General features: G+C 42.1%; 1 long non-coding RNA gene across 3 annotated transcripts in view; it reads left to right on the top strand.

Moving 5' to 3' along the window:
* LOC109318971 overlaps positions 1 to 15,372 on the top strand; it is a 16,765-nt gene extending 1,393 nt beyond the window's left edge. The window contains exons 1-2 of one of the 3 annotated variants that reach the window (XR_002103364.1): positions 4,330 to 5,062; positions 10,364 to 15,372. This is a non-coding gene — a long non-coding RNA (uncharacterized LOC109318971). Of the gene's footprint in view, positions 1 to 4,329; positions 5,063 to 5,566; positions 8,337 to 10,363 lie in introns of those variants that run through there. The other 2 variants (XR_002103363.1, XR_002103362.1) reach the window with 2 other exon arrangements.
* Positions 15,373 to 16,467: the final 1,095 nt, after the last annotated feature.

Below are 16,467 nucleotides of genomic sequence, written 5' to 3'. Positions count from 1 at the left end.
TCCCCGGGCTGGGCCGGCCCCAGGCGCCGCCGCACACGGCCGGAGCCGCGCGGGTTGAAGCGGCCCTTTGTGAACCCGCTGCCTCCTCCCGGCTTTCGCCTCCCGGGACCTGCAGAGCCCAGTCCCCGCCCCGCGCCCGCGGCGATTTCCGTTCCTTTCCTTCCCCGTCCAGCCCGGCGGCCCCCCAGGAGCCTCCCGCATCCCGCCCGGGTTCAGCCCGCATCCCGCCGCGGGGGGCAGCTCCCAGCCCGCGCCCATGAGGTGCCCTCCCGCTTACGCCGGGGTGCGAGCGCCTGTGCCCCGGGAAGCTGCCCGTGGGCGCGGCTTGTGCCCTGGGGACACTTCGTGAAGCGATCTGGCCAGGAAGTTCACTCGGAAGCGGCCTCGGGGCTGGGGCAGGAGACACGGGGTGTGGAGCCAGCTCCTCGCTCCAGCCCCATCCCCAGACACTTGGGCTGAGGGCTCGTTGCTGCCGGGTCGGTCCCTCCCACGGCGAAACCTGCCGCGAGGATGCGCCCCCACTCGCTCGCCCGGGAGCCAGCCTCGAGCCGGGGCATCAGGTCCTCAGTAGCTCCCTTCCCTTTTCCTTTCCCTGCCCCTCCCTTCCCCTCCCCGGCAGTGAAGCTCCACTGATCCGTGTGACAAGAGCTGCTCGCTGCCTGCTGCAACCGTTGCGGGGGGGAATCATTCAGTCTCGGGCTTTTTCTGGAGGAGAAAGCAACAAACCAAAACAAACCCAAGCGGGTGCATGAATTGTGGAAGACAACGTGCGGCCACCTCGGGCCTATGCGGGCTCCTTTCTTCTTCCTGTGTGAACGCGGCATCCATGGAGTGCCCTTCCCGAGGGCCGGAGGGAGGAGGGGGAAGGGTCAGCTTGTGGAGGTGGCTGCTGCTCCCTCCAGGGCTGGAGGTGGGGAGGAGCTACGGGCTGAGGCTCATCTCTGCCTGGGAATCGGGAGGGCTGATTTTTGTCCCACGGTTTCAGCAGGGAAATGCGTTTCAAAGCTGGTAGCTCAGCACACTGCTGTGGGCTCCTGCACCCGCATTTCTCCTGTCCATAAAGTTGGGAAAAAACCCCCAGCCCAGCAACTTGAAACGTAGCTAAAAAGCGGATAAAAAAAGAAACGTAAAGTAGTTTCTGCTATGAAAGCAGCTCGGCCATTTTTTTGGTGGTTGCTACAATCATATATCTCTATTTTTAACCTTCCCCGCCTTGTGTAAAAGTCTCACAACCAGAGGACACTGACTTACCAGCTGCCTGTTCTAGAGAAAACTGAAACTGATTGCGCAAAGTGTTGACAAATGCACAGCGTAAACAGGCTGAAAAAAGGAAGAGGAGGAGGTGGGTACCTCGGGAGGTATCAAAGAGCTGCCCCAGCTCTTCAGCAATGCTTGAGAGTCAGGCTGGAAGTTCCCTGGCTTCCAAAGAGGCCGCACCGCGTCCTGGGAGAGGCAGGCAAAAACCATTCTAAGAACAACTGCCGCGGAGCCTTCGTGTTCCCCCTTGAACGTTTCGTTTCAGTTTCCTGATTAGCAGAAAACAAGAGTTCACGAAGTTCGGAGTGTAACAGAATATCTGGAGTGAGACCAGGGAAGAAATATAGAAGCGGTGCAAAATATCACCTCCTTACTAACTGTCCGGGAAGCCAGAGGCATAGATATGCGGGAACTCGGTCAAATGCTATTTTAGGAGAAGCTGCTTTACAGCTATTGGAATCACCCCTTCACAAAGGTGCTGGGGCAGATCCTCAGCTGCCGTAAGTCATTGATTTCTAGCACTTCAGGTCCTGGCATGTTACAGTAACTGGGTTTTTACTGGCTCTTCAAAGCTGAATGGGATTCTCCAAACGTTCTCCAGCAGCAGAGGAAACTGAAACTGTACAAGGCACTTTACTATAAACTGGAGAGTCATGGCCACTTCCCAAATCCTCATCCACAACAGGAAGTGGAAAACTGGGAGAAATATTTCAACAATCAGAGGCAGGACCAGCACATCCTGAACTAGAACACAATTGCGCTTGTGCTGCTAGGCGATATAGGTATGAAAGGAATGAGTGTTACAACATCTGCAGAAATGGTTTAGGCCCATAATGCTCATTTGAAAACTGTTGAGGTGGCCACCAAAGAGAAACTCATAATCTCCGAAGTCATCAAGAGAAACAATAGAGCTCGATAAAAAAGAAAGGAAGCAGCAGCACTGAAGCTGGCTGGAGCTGGATCCCACAGTAATATCTTAACAAAATCACCAGTGATTGAGAAGAGCGGTAACTCACGCAAATTCACCTGTGCTGTTTAGGGGAGGAACTGCATAATCCTTGAAAAATAAGGAGTCACTTGGCAAGAGAAGTAAGATCATTAAGCAGGTTAAAGAACGCTGTCATTCAGCAGAAGGGACTGGAAAATTTCATTGGGGTAATAGTTCAGGGAGTCAGATGTGAATACAAGTGAATTTGCTTATTTTACCAGACTGGTATCATTCCAGAAAAAGGGAGAGTTTTGTACACATCTGAGCAAATCTATCAGACAAAGTCATAAGTAACCTGTCAGAGAAAAAGTTCATGTAATTTCTAAACTAAGAAGTTGAGATCAGTGAAGGGCCTTTAGACCTGTTCTAAGTGTCAGTGTTGTAAAATGCAAATGACTTCCCATCACGTGAAAATACATGGGGGAGGTCAGATTCCATAGGCTTTGATGAACTCGTATCTGTTTTAAAAGGAAGATTTAGTGAAATATGATATTCAGGTCTAGGCACCATCACTTCAGAGGAGGACAGCATGATAACGTACAACACTGAAGTATACAAAACCAAAACATCAGTTGTATGCAGTCAGGCCACAAGGCCTCACCGGTTTAAGCCTGATTTCCTACAACAGTTAAAAATACTCCAGGAATCTTAAGTGCTTGAGAAGTGCCTGTACAAAGAACTCAACTGTATGGGACTAAATAGGCACATCTGCTTGAGGAAGATACAACTCAAATACAATTGTCTCTTCAACACCAGGCATTGCCAAGAACTGAGCCACATTTGGAGGTTTCATGATACCACCTACCTTACCTCATGCACCTCTCTGTGTCCTCTGTTGAAGGCTTCTCAGCTGTGGTGTTGGGCCTTGGTGCCTCTACAAGTGACATTGTTCACAGATATTGCAAACCTTAATGTCTTCCTGTTTCAAAGCCTCTCTCTTTCTCTCTTGACAAGGTGAAAAGTAAAGGCTGCATCTCTTTCAATCATGACTGAGCTGTGTGTTGAGGCAGATGCCTCTGAAGCAGACCAGGCTGGCATGTGCTTCAGACTTGAGGGTCATTTGGAGGTCTCCAGAGATCTCAGGTGCTTCATTCTTCTGACTGAGCTATGGAAAATGTTTCCTAAATGAAGAAAGACCCCAATGCTGCCCCTCAAACTTCTCTTCACTTTTGAATATCCCTTCAATTAAATTGAAAAGAAAAGAGGGGGGAATGGAAAATACCTTCCATTTCTCAAGTGAGAGCACCAGCAGGGTTTCTTAAGGATTTTGGAGGGCCTAGGCACAGTGTTGATTGGGAGCCACTCTGCATTTAATCACATGACACCTTGTGCCTGAGTGTACATATGAGCATATTTGGTGTTTCAGATATTTGGATTTTGGTGCATTTGTGCACTGTGTACTTTGGTTCTTTCTTCATTTTACAACCCCGAACACCTGTGCCCTATCTGAAGGCACACGTTGCACACGTACATGTTTCAACATTGGCTGATGGGTTTGGGGGCCCTTCCAAACTGAGAACCTTAGTCCCAGGGGCCATACCTTAAGATGGCATTTGGTACCCCGCAAAAAGCCCAAGTTAGATGGGGAACTTGACACTCAAACATAAATGCCATGGCAATGGAAGCATTGTGGCAAGAGGTGACAAGGTCCAAGAGATGTGTGAGGAGCTAAAGAAAAATCACCACCTAAGAAAAATGATGAGGTAAACAACTTAAAATGCACTGAAATAATCTACAATTACTATAATGCATGAACTCCTGTGAGAAATAAGTTTTTCTTGTCTCAGAAAGGCACCAACAACTCAGTGGCATCAGCTATGAGGTAGCATCAGAAACACCAGTGCTGTGAGGAAGCCACCCTGAAGCACCAGGAATGAAAAGAAAATCAATCAGAGGAAGTGCTGTCTAGGCAAAAGCTTAAACCAGCAAGGGTGGCAAGAGCTGGAGCTGGCTCAAAAGGTTGCAGCTCTAATAGGGAACTTCTAAACTAAAGGTAGAGGTGGTCAGCAAAGTTTTGCAGTGGCAGGCCAGATCCCAGCTCTGGTCTGAGGCAAGAAGGGCTTCTGACCCAGCTGCCACTTCTGATTCTCCTGGCCACCTGGCTGTTGACTGTCTAGTGTGGGGCCAAGCAGCTGGAGGGCTTTGTTTGGGCCATATTATTGAACAGTTGGGAGAAGCAGTGGCAGCAGCAGTAGCCAGTGGCTGTATATTATGGAACTAAGGCAACCTTAGAGTGTGAGCAGTCAGTTCCCAATAAGACTCACCGGCCTGTTCTATAAATTTTCCTAGAGTGCCAGGAGTTCATTGTATCCCTTGCTAGGAAACTTTGATCCAAAATCAGGAACATAATTAGTCTATGGAGATGTACTATTTTCCTTCTTAAATTTCTATTATAGTAATCTTCACTCACAGAGCAGAGGTAAAAGTTCTGGAGGGGATGGTAGGTGCTCTATTGCCTCCCTGACCAAATTACAGGAACAGTGTTCACAAAGCACACTCCTTTGCATGCATCTACTTAACTAGTGACTAAAGAAACAAGGCAAACGTGGGTGTCCAGCTAAAAGACAAAGTTGCAAACACCAAGGTGGATTTATAGAAATACAGTCTGACATGGTGGAAGTATGCAAGAGTCATTAGTTTGGGAGGTTTAAACATGTAGGAAGATGTGACTTCCAACTCTCAGTCATCCCAAATTATTTGCTTGAACACTCTCTTTCTTTTCTCCCAGGTAATCCCCAAAAATCAAAATCCAGCATGCAAATCTTGAACTGGATCTTAAGGCTGGGATATGGACACCCGCTCTTGAAGATTTCCAGGGTAGCTTGTTCCAATGTTTAACTACCTTCACATTACTCGTTCCTAATCTCCAAACTAAATTTCCTCTGCTGCAGTTTGAGGCCTTTGCTCCTAGTTCTGTCCCCTACAACCACAGAGAAAAGACCGTCTCAGTCCCCTTTTATAATCCCCTTGATATTTGAAGATTGTTATCAAATCCCACCCTCCAGTCTTGTCTTCTTAAGACTAAACAGTTCTACTTCTTTCAGCTTTTTCTCATAAATCCTGTTTCTCAGGCCCCTAATAATTTTGTCACTCGCCAATCTGTCCACATCTTTCTTAAAGCATGGGGCCCAAAACTGGGCACAGTACTCCAAGTGGGGCCTCCTGAGTGCTGAACAGAGCAGAAGCATCACTGCCCTGGATTTGTATGAGACACTCCTGTTAATACAACCTGGTATGCTTTTGTCTTTTTTTTCTTTTTGTAATAAGAGCACACAGTTGGCTTATATTCAGCTTATGGTTTATTTGAACCCCCAGGTCCTTCTTTGCTTCACAGCCTAGCCAATCATTCCCCAGTCTGTATTTGTGCATGCAATTATTCCATCCCAAGTGCAGGATATCCTTTATGTCAAACAAAAAGCTCTATCTCCAGCCTTTCTAAAAGCCTATCTGAGAGCAACCATATAAGTGTTAACACTAAACCCAGGGAGGACTGAAAAGGTACTCAGGAAAAATTACAGTGGGGAGGATTTAAACAAAAGTTTTAAAGGGATATAAAGTCTCGGGCTCTGGAGCACAAAGCATCCTCATAAGGAGATGGGGAGGTTTCTTTCTTCAAGAGCAGATAATTCTATAATTGGCCACCATTGTTTTTTGGTACCTGTTAATACTATAAAAAGGATACTAGATTAGATAAGTTATTGGTCTGATCAGGTGCAGTACATATGAAGAAAGAAGCACTTAAGAGAAACATATTACCTCTACAATAGAGGTTTTCAAATTATTTTAGCTGTTTATCCCTTTATCAGCAAAATATTGCTGCTATACTTCCTACACCTGACTCAGTTCTTAGGCAGAATGTTGACCACAATGTCTGCGCACCAACACCATTGTACACTATGTGTTGACCAGTCAGAAACTCTACTACTATTATTAAAATATAGGCACGTGCCCCATGTGCCTGTTTTATTCCAGGGCTGTGTTTACATGAGTCACTAACTGTGCAGTTGTTTCCGCGCAATCATTTAGTACTTGCATATCCATGAACCATGATGCAACACTATTGTGCAGTAGTAATGAGCTACTGCACAGTCAGCATCTCATGTAGGTGCAGCCCAAAATGCCCAAATAGCAGCATCAAAAAATAAATTAAAGACCTTTCTTCTATTTTAGACTTCCCCTTCATATAGATTGCACACCTTCGTGTAAGGCTCAAACCTAGCTACAGCCATCTATGTTTCTCATCTTCATTTTGATCACTGCAATTAATTATACCCAAGAATGAAGTCACATACCATATACAAGTTCTAACTGGTAAAAAAATTAAATCCATTTTCTTAAGGCTGTGTTAAGGAGGTCATTTTGGTGCTTTCTTGTTAACATCAGCTCCCTACTGAGTGTAAATTTCAATTCAAGGACTTTCTGCCCTAATATTCAAAGTCTTCTACAGACTGGAATTACCTGAAAGATCATCTCTACCTTGCCTTCTGCTTCACTTCTAACTCTCCCATCACAGCTTTCATTGAAATGCTGGAAAATTCAGCTACTAGGAGAAGAGGTGCTCATATATGGCAGGGAAAATGTTGACAGGAATTGGACCTAGACTATGGAACACTCTCCCACAGAAGGCAAGTCTGATTGTGGAGTTCACCATTTAAAAAATGAATGCCATTTTTTTACTCAGCTTTCCTTCAACAAAGACATTACAAAGAACAGACTACATGGACTAGAGAGGAAGAACACGGTGTTGACATTATTGTTCCTCTTTAAAATACTCAAGGGGCACTCAGAAACTGTACTCATAGGTGACATATTGGTATCTTGATGAGCAGATAGAGTGCTTTTTTAGAGAAAGAAGTATAAATTGATAGCATCCTTAAGTGGTTATAACTCAATCTTCTTTTTTAACTAGCTGTTTCAAGTGATAGTTTTTTCAATGTGTGCCTACTAAAACTGTTACTTCGGAAACCTAGTAAGGAATTTTCTTTTTAAACAAATAAACGTATCTAGCTTTTCCATGTATTTTTAATAAACTTCATAAAATGCCCATCAACAGAAAGATAAATTTTCTTGTGGTAGCAGAGTTGGATGTGATTACTTTCTCACTAGCCCTTCTCAGACCCTGAAAGTGAATCAAGCAATGAGAGAGGGAACACAGGAGGGTGAAGTATGTTACCTCACACTTGTCAAACAGGGCTATTTTATTTTTCCCATTGAATTAAAGTCCACTTCATCCCTACCGTATAGACTCATAGAAATGTAAGGCTGGAAAGACTCTCAAGAGGCTATCCAGTCCAGCCCACTGCACAAAGGCAGGATCAAGTATATCTAGAACATCCCTGACATATGCTTATTTAACCTATTCTTAAAAAACCTCCGGTGAAGGGAGATTATGGAAGCAGCCTAAGCAGCCTGTTCCAGTGTTTTATTAATTAGAAAGCATTCCCGAATATCCAACTTAAACCATCTTCACTGCATATTATGTTGATTTTTTCTTTTCCTTGGACAAGGAAAGCAATTTATCACAGCCCTTTTTATAACAACCTGTTATTTACTGGAGGATTGTTATATTCACTCCTTAGTCTCCTCTTTTCCAAAAGAAAAACCACCAGTTTCTTCAACCTTTCCTCATAGATCACAGATTCTTATTTTTGTTGCTCTTGTCTGCACTCTCTTTATATCTGTTTTAAGGGTGGTCTCTAAAAAACTGGACACTGCTGGACAGTGTCGAATAAAGAAGAATTGACTTCTGTTTCTACAAATGACAATCTGATTAATACATCCCAGAATAAGATTATCTTTTTTGAAATTTGATCATATTGTAGGCTCATATTTAGTTTATGAGCCTACAATATGGCCGCTATATGAGCCACTATAAACCCAGTCGTATCTCTGTTTAGACAGTTATTTCAAATTTTGTATTTGAGCATTTAATTTCTCCTCCTTCAGTGTAGCACTTTATACTAATCTTTATTGAATTTCATCATGTTGATTTTAAATCATATCTTGAATTTGTTAAGATTCTTTTTGAATTCTTATCCTGTTCTCCAGAATATCTGCAACTGCTCCAAGCTTGGTATCATAGGTAAATTTTGTAAGTATATCATTGTATGCTATTCTGTATTCTTTTCCTCTCGTCATTACTAAAGTACTGGAGTGTTGAACAACTGTTTAGCATGTAATCTGTACATCTGTCACACATTGTTTGTCCTTTTACCTTTTCTCAAGGAGGAGTAAGCATATTGTCTGGGTATGGGTATGTGCACGCACACGTATGCACACTTTCAAGTGTTGTTATGTATTCATATTAGAAAAGGCTAGTTTAAGGAAATGCATCTTGTATTTGGGAATAGAAGGTGATGCGTTTTTTTAACGGATTTTGATTCCTATGGGAATCTGTTCCAGAGGCCCAAAGTGGAACCTGGGAAAATGGTCTTCTTTTTCTATACAGGCACTATCTGCTTTTACTAGAGTTCTGCTGTGTCTGAAGAGTAAAACTGTTGACTGTGGTCTTCATCTTAGGGGGTTACTTGGTCTCTTAGAACTCCATTGAGCATCCTGAACATAAGGACTAAGATCTTGAACTTGATATCCGATAGGAAGTCAAAATAGTAAGTGGAAGATAAGTCTGATGCTTTCATAGTAATCTCTGCTGCTGAAAAGATTGTCTGCATCCATAATAGTAGTTTATTAACCACTGGAGCTTCTGGAAAAAATTAATTTGGGACATAGTAGTCACAACACACAAGGACATGGAAGGTCTGTCTGTCCAGAACAAAGCACAATGGGCAAATTCTCCATGCTAGCTCCAGAAGTAGAAGCACTAGAGCTACACTGGTATCACTTTGTATCTTGAGACAATTAACAGAGCTTGTTCTTTGTTGCCTTTCAGGAAAGCATATTATCCTGTGCCTGGTGCTAACCTAATGTGCCTCTGCTGCTTAGGAGTTAGGGGTACAGCCTCTGAATCAGAACTTCCTAGATCATAAATGCTGGAGGACAAGTGGGAGAGGAACAGGGATAAAACCCTGGTTATGCTCAGTTCATTTTTCCTTTCAGTATTCACACTCTGCCACTGTGGGTGCATCTACACAAGATGCTTTATTGCACATTAGACTAATTTAATGCACAGCAAAGTGTCACTGTCTACATGTGTGTGTCAATTAGTTCACATCAAATTAGTTTAATATATCATTTGCTAGTACCAATACATGCAGGTACTAGAAAAACAGTGCATTAACTAATGCACTGAAGCTCATGTGTAGACACTGGTCAGGAGCAATTTGCTCCTGGTCAGCCCAGGCAGCAGGGGGTCACAACTGCTGTCTGGCTACGCCCTGATCTCTGCAGGGTAGGGGGAGTTGCCATGGCTGCACAGCAGCTCCCTTCTATCTGCAGGATCAGGGCCAGCCCCAATCATTGCCCCCGTGGAGCCTAGGCCTGATCCCAGTGCATCTTGCCAGCTCAGGGCTGATACCCAGGGGAGACTGGAGCTCCTCCTGGCTACTGCAGGGGTGCAAACCAGGGCAGGAACAGCTCTGGATTGAACGGCTCCAGTCAGAAGCAAATTTGTTCCTGACAGGTACATGTTCAGATGCATGCCTGGATACAGATCAGTGTGCCTGGATTTTCTGCATTCATTGCATGTGTAGATACACCCTGTGTGATATAGGATATTGAGTAAGATGGACCTATGGTCTCACCCAGTAAGTGGCAGTTCTTGTGCTTCTAGTGCCAGAGCTAGCATGGACAGGAGCATGGAATACCCTTGCATGGTGTTGCCTACCAAAATTACCTGTGTAATTTTCAAAGCTTCTTTTAGAACTAGGAGCAGCAGTATAAATGTTATACCTAGATTTGGATACCTTGCATGGTAGTTAATAGCAAGAAAAGTGAAACCAAAGATTTGCTTTTTATTATAGGTTTATACAGGTTATTTAAAACCCATTCAAAGTATTTCTGAAAATCTTTAACTGGCTGGGTGTCATCATACTCAGTCAGTCGTCATAATACTTCAAGCTTTTTCATAATAAAAAAAATACAGAAAGGAATCAGCAGAGAAAAATACCCAGATCATTTCAGTTGGTTGGTTAATAATTCCTCCTTTTCTCCGTTTTACAGTTGAGAGCCCCAAAGAAGAGGAATTAATGTCTTCAACACCTCTTTGCAAATCATGGCTTGGTTCCAAGGTTACAGGAAAAATCATTGTTAAAGCCAAGATTAGAACTTGAAGCATTCCGATTCAAGAGTGTTTACACTCTTACAATCAACAGGCCACGCCAATCTCTCATGGTAATATGTAGCATACAGTCTGTGCAGAAGTACTTGGTACCAGCCTATATTAATATACGAAGAGTACGACATATGTATTAACAGTGAAAAATGTTTTATTTCCTTCTAAAGTTACAGGTACAATTTATTGCACATCATTACAAGTGAAACATATTCGGTGACTATAATCACTTTCAAAATAAAACACTGAAATTATTGTTTTGGGCATTTTAATTGAACATTTTACTCTTGTCACTTAATTTTTAAAAGGTAGTTTAACAATAGGTAGTCAGCCACAATAGGCACTCTTACTGTTTTTCAAATGACGTTTCTCTAGCATAGTAAGAACAATATTGAACATATACAGATTTTACTCTTTGAAATCCCTCTCTTGTTTTTTTTGTGCAGTGATGACTAACCTTCAGCCTTATCTCTGAAGAGGTGTACAGCTCTGTTGCATTGAAAAACTGCATGAAAACCTGTCAGAAGCTAGAATTCCAACTCTAATTTGCATAAGTCACTTCCATATTTTATATGAAAAGCAATTGTGCACAATATTTGCTTTTACTTCCTTAACAGTCGAACAGAAGTTGCCTGGTGTTTGAGTTAATCAACAATAAAACTATATGGCTGATCAGCTTCATCTTCATCCTTTGACTGTGAAGGTGGGAGTGGCTGTATGTTTAATTTTACGATGATATAGGTCATATTTAGCTCTTAAGTAGCACGATCAGTATGAATGCCTTGTCGAGTGCCAATTTAAAGGAATGGAACACAAGTTCTCTTACGATTTTATGTAATTAAAATGAAACCTACAACATTTTAGTATGGAAAGTAGTACCTACATTAAGATTGGCTGTAAGGAAACAGAATTTTACTTATTTTATAATAGTAGTGGTAACTGTTGAACGCTACTTTGTATCTTAAGACAATGAACACAGAGCTCATTCTTATTCAATACACATGTTTCTGCATGGTTTACAGGACAATGGATCAGTTTAATCTTTGCTATAGTAACTTATTCAACTTGCACTTAGAGGGCCACACCAGGGATGAATTTCGGCCAATGTTTTTTTTATTTTCCCTGTCAGAATATTCTGCACAATTCTGCTATTTTTTAAACATGCAATTTACAATGCATAGGTTTGCTTTTCACAAGAACAGAAAAAATATATTTTTAGAAAGTGTATTAAAATTATGTTTAAACAGATTATGCACACCTATTCAAAGATCTACAAAAAAGTTGTTGAAAACTACATTTAATTCTGCATATTTCTTTTGATTTTCTTAAATATCAGCTAAAATACTTTTGTTAAGGCATAACAAAAGTTTTGGATAATGCAATAAGTAAGTGTTGAAAGGGAACTAATGACAGCAGTGAATCAATTAAAATATAGCCAAGCATCATCATATTTTGGTCAAGTGGCCCTATGTTTGTTAAATTTGTAATTTAAAATATCTCCTAAACTCAGTTCTTGACGCTCTGAAGAATTATCATCTCAGGGAAGAGAGTGGAGCAGGGGAAGGCCTATTTCTACCTGGTGGCACTTTTTATGGGCATCATTGACATTGACTAGCCAATCCAGGTGCTCATAAATGCTGGGAAGGCCAATACTAGTCCTCCTAAGAGATATGAGGTAAGTTTTTTCTTGAGGCTCTGAAAAAAGAGAAGGGAGGGAAACAAAGAGGGGATGTGTTCAAGTCAACAAGTCAGAAGATGATTTTCACCAAATGTTTTTAAAAGATTTGAAAAAGGCAAGCTGAAACTCAAGATCAGAGAAGAAGAGCTTAATAGCTGACACAGAAAATAACAGTTGTTGTTTATGAGGCTTTTTTACTTATTCATTTTGCCACACTATGTTAGGAAGGCTTATAATTAACTTTTCCAGAGTCTTCTACCATCAAAGCAAACAGCAGAGACACTGGAAAATTTTGGTAATTTTCAAAATGTTCCCCTTCAAAATACCATACAAAATTCAAACAGCTCATAAATTACAATAAGAATTTGAAATTAATCCTCTCAGAGATTTTTAAAAAATAGCTGTGATCCCTTTTAAAATGAAAAGCCAGGTCCAGCTTTAAGTATGGTGATGCTTCTGCTCCAAAATTATATAAAGTGAAAGGGGAAACTCCACCAAATGTGGGGCCTTATCCTGGAAACTCTTGCTCCCATACCTAAAGTTCATTCGCATGACTTCACTGAAACTACTGAGTAGTAGTACACATGGTAGTTTTTGCAAGATCAAGGCCTTGTTTTGTACAACACAATCAAGGTAATTTCTACAAGGTCAGAAAGCTGTAATGAGAGGAAGTGAAATCCTGGCCAGTTATATCTGGAATCAATTAAGTGTTTTCTGCATTTTTCAGATGCTGCTTGTCCTTCTATTTAACGTCAGCTCAACCAATTCAAATTACTAGCAAAATAAAAACTGGACAATGCATATGACACACTACCTTCGCTTCAAAATTGGCTGTAATACAAAATAAGGAATGGGAGGAAAACTTGTCAAAAATTTTAGTTTAAAGTGAACCTGTTTTCCCCCTTAAATGATAAACTGGCCAACAATCTCATGGACGGGCTGGCATAATTTCAGGTTCTACACAACTTGTTTTGGGTGTTGTATACTTGTATGAAAAGCAAATGAAAAGTGAAGAGGTGTTCAAGCTAACAGGCTACCCCGAGTCAACAATGTTGCTTTGCACTTTCAACCAACATGTTGGGATACACGTTTGGAACTAAGTAAAATCTTACTGGATTTTTCATATTTGATGAATTTAAGCTGATACAAAGTCTAGCACTAGCCAACTGGATTCATTCTGGAGAATGAGCCCTATTCAATGAAAAATAGACCTTACTGAATCCTTCCTCCCTACAGCCCTTTTCCCACAATTTAACATTAGTAAAGTTAAACAAGTCTTGTGTAAAAAGAGATCATACTGTAAGTCAGATTCAGGGACACAGAATAAGATTTTAGTTAAATTCACAGGAAAAATGGATTAATTAGTATTGGAAGCTAGAACCAGTAAAAAAAAAAATCCAATAAAACAGGTTTTCAAAATGGATTTTTTAGGAACAAAAATTCCATTTTGGCCTTTTTTCTGTCTTTTGTTAGTTTTTTGATAAAATTTTAAGTTTTTAAATTTCATTTTCAGAAAAATCTGACTGTCTTTCACTTCTTCCCTCTTTCATATGAGAAAAAAGCCAAATGGAGCATTTCCCCTCCATTGAAACATATTTAAAATTGTTAAAAGCTAAGCATTTTGACTTTAAATATAGTCAGAAAAAATAAGATTAATGAAATCTGTTCAACAAAAAAAATCTTCCTTCCCTTTTTAAAAAATAAACTTTACGCTACTAGGAATTAGTACTTATATGACTGTGTCCCACAGCCTTCAGATAAGCAAAAACCCCATGGGAGTTTTCTCTGAATACATAGCATAGAATCTTTCATTTAGTAACAAGGTAATTCTGAAGGAAAACATAGAATTGCCCACAAAAAGTGGGTATTATAAACATTAAAGGAAAATGAAGGAAGGAATTAAAATGCCCAAAAGGACATTAAGGAAGGAATTAAAACGTCCTTCAAAGAGTCTGAAAAAGTAGACCCCCAAATAAGCTTGTATAGTTCTGTGTTGTGTACTTCCGTGTTACCATGTGCATGAGAGAAAGCCAGCTGTTGCCATGGTTATTATAGTACAGTAGAGTCAGATCTCATACAGACAGTACTGTAATGGAGAAGAGACTCACCTTTGACCTGCCTTGCTGCAACCCAGCCTCAGCTGGGTGACATTCTTCAAGGGTAGTATGGTTACTGCTCTTTCTGACAAGGGATCTCAGGCCATGCCCACAGGAATGGGTTAATCCCTAACAAGTCAAGCTGTCTTTTCTCAGCCTTTTAAAAAGCTATGAATGCTTGACATGGTTTAGGTTTACCCCAGCAGCAACAAATTCACCCTAAGACCAATTATGGCTAAAATTGTCATGCTTTCAATGCTTGCCTTAACTTAATGCAGAGCCTGTTTGCTTCCCCTCCTTTCAGATGTGCAACCTACTTATTTTTATGTAGCTGCCACACAATGATTTGCTCCAGCTTTATGATTCAACCTTTGCCTCTCTGTTCAAGTGTTTAGACCTCAGTTTCTAAGACAACATCTTTTTAGAGAAATATATATCATTTAGGAAAAAATATTCCGTCCTCTGGGAAATGTAATATTTTTGCATTCTTTCAGAGCATGTTTCCAAGGAAAACCCAAAGAAGCAACATGCCCTGTATGTGAACTTGGCTTACAGACTGCAATATTCAACCTGCTTCTTTGACTTACTGGTTTTTACATATGTATAAACCACTAAGGTATATGGATATACATAAATAAACCATGATATCAGCATTATCACAGCAGCTCTCACATGTTCTTAACAGGCTTATGCCCCATTGTGCTGGTCACTATATAAATATATTTAAAAAGATGCTGTCCCAGTATGGCCTAGGAGTCAGGTACTCAACTCCCATCAAAACTCACTGGAATTTGGGAGCTTAATGCCTTCAGACTGCTCCAAATCAAACTGGGATCAGGCTGTCTTCTAATATATCTCCATACAGTGTTAGCACAGTAAGGCCCAATTCTTAAATGGCAGCTTCTAAAACTTTTAACATATTCAGAGAAGATAGTAAAACATAATCTTTTCCTATCTAATTAGGTAGGTTGTAGTTGATAATACGAGACAGATTTAGCAACTCACTCTAACAGCAGCAGCTTCTACTTTTTCCTTTAATTACTTAGAATTCCTGTCATAGTCCATATGGAAGACAACAGCATCACCGCAGTCTGTTATTAAACTGAGGTAAAAAGACTTTTTGTTTTATTTCTGTTTTATTTAGAAATAGTTTTTGGGATTAGATTTGTCGTTACAGAGCAGGGTTCGTTCGTGACCATTATGCAAACAGCAGTAGAGACACCCAACTCAGCAACTGTAGAGGAGGCTTGTTGTAGGAAGGATTGAATATTTTGCAGCATCAAGGGAAGCAAGCAGCCTCAAACACAGGGGACTTGGGAGTCAGCCTCATGACGGAGCTGTGACACCTTTGCTTGAAAAGAAACGTCTCGGCACCAGCCCCAAGACTTTCAACCATGTCTTTCAAACCCTGCCACAAAGGGGAAAAGAAAAAGAGTGTTTGCAGCTGCCTTCAAAACTAGCTGCAAACGAAGGGGTCCCCAACCCCCCAGGTGGAATCTGAGTGCGTAGGGCTGCCTGGGGGACTTCAGCCAAGTATCGCAGCAGGAAAATACAGCCCACCGTATAATAACAAATACAACTACTTTTATATCAAACAAAAGGGATACGGGTACACATAAATAAGCCATGGTATCCCCATCATCACAGCAGCTCTCGCATATTCCTAACAGGTTTGTGCCCCATTGTGCTAACCCCAGCAAGGAAAGCTGCAGGAGGAAAACCTGAGGGAGGGAGAGTGGTGAAGACAGGCCCTCACCCAGGGCATCCCGGGGGCCGGACAAAAAGCAGAGCCCAGCGCCTTCAGAAGCGGGGGTGGGATCCGACATAGGCATGGGACAGGCCTGGCCCCGGCCAGCCCCAGCTCTTAGGATCCCATGAGGGAAAAAAAAAAGAGCCGGAGGCTTTGCCTTCCTGCCAGCGTCTCCCGCAGCTCCTCCCCCCACCCCCCGAGGCGGTGCACAGCACCGCGACCCCTGCCCCTTCGTCCCCGGGGAAGTCCCCTGCCCCCACCCAGATGACACGCGCGCGCGCGGTCACACACTCATCCCCCCGCGGTTCCTCACCTCCCCGCGCCCCGGGATTCCATCCCCCTGCCCAACGTTCCACTCCGCCTGTGACGTCACCGTGACAGGGCTTTCCTTTCCCTGACGGTAATTTCCCGGCAGCGCCAATTGGCTGCGGCTGCCGACCAATGGCAAGGGCGCGACCCCTCCCCCCG

This window comes from Crocodylus porosus, unplaced genomic scaffold (assembly GCF_001723895.1).
Source record: "Crocodylus porosus isolate Cpor-Errol unplaced genomic scaffold, CroPor_comp1, whole genome shotgun sequence".
NCBI classification, from domain to species: domain Eukaryota; kingdom Metazoa; phylum Chordata; order Crocodylia; family Crocodylidae; genus Crocodylus; species Crocodylus porosus.
Note: the sequence above shows the minus strand (reverse complement) of the source record. Positions and strands in the feature narration are given on the sequence as shown.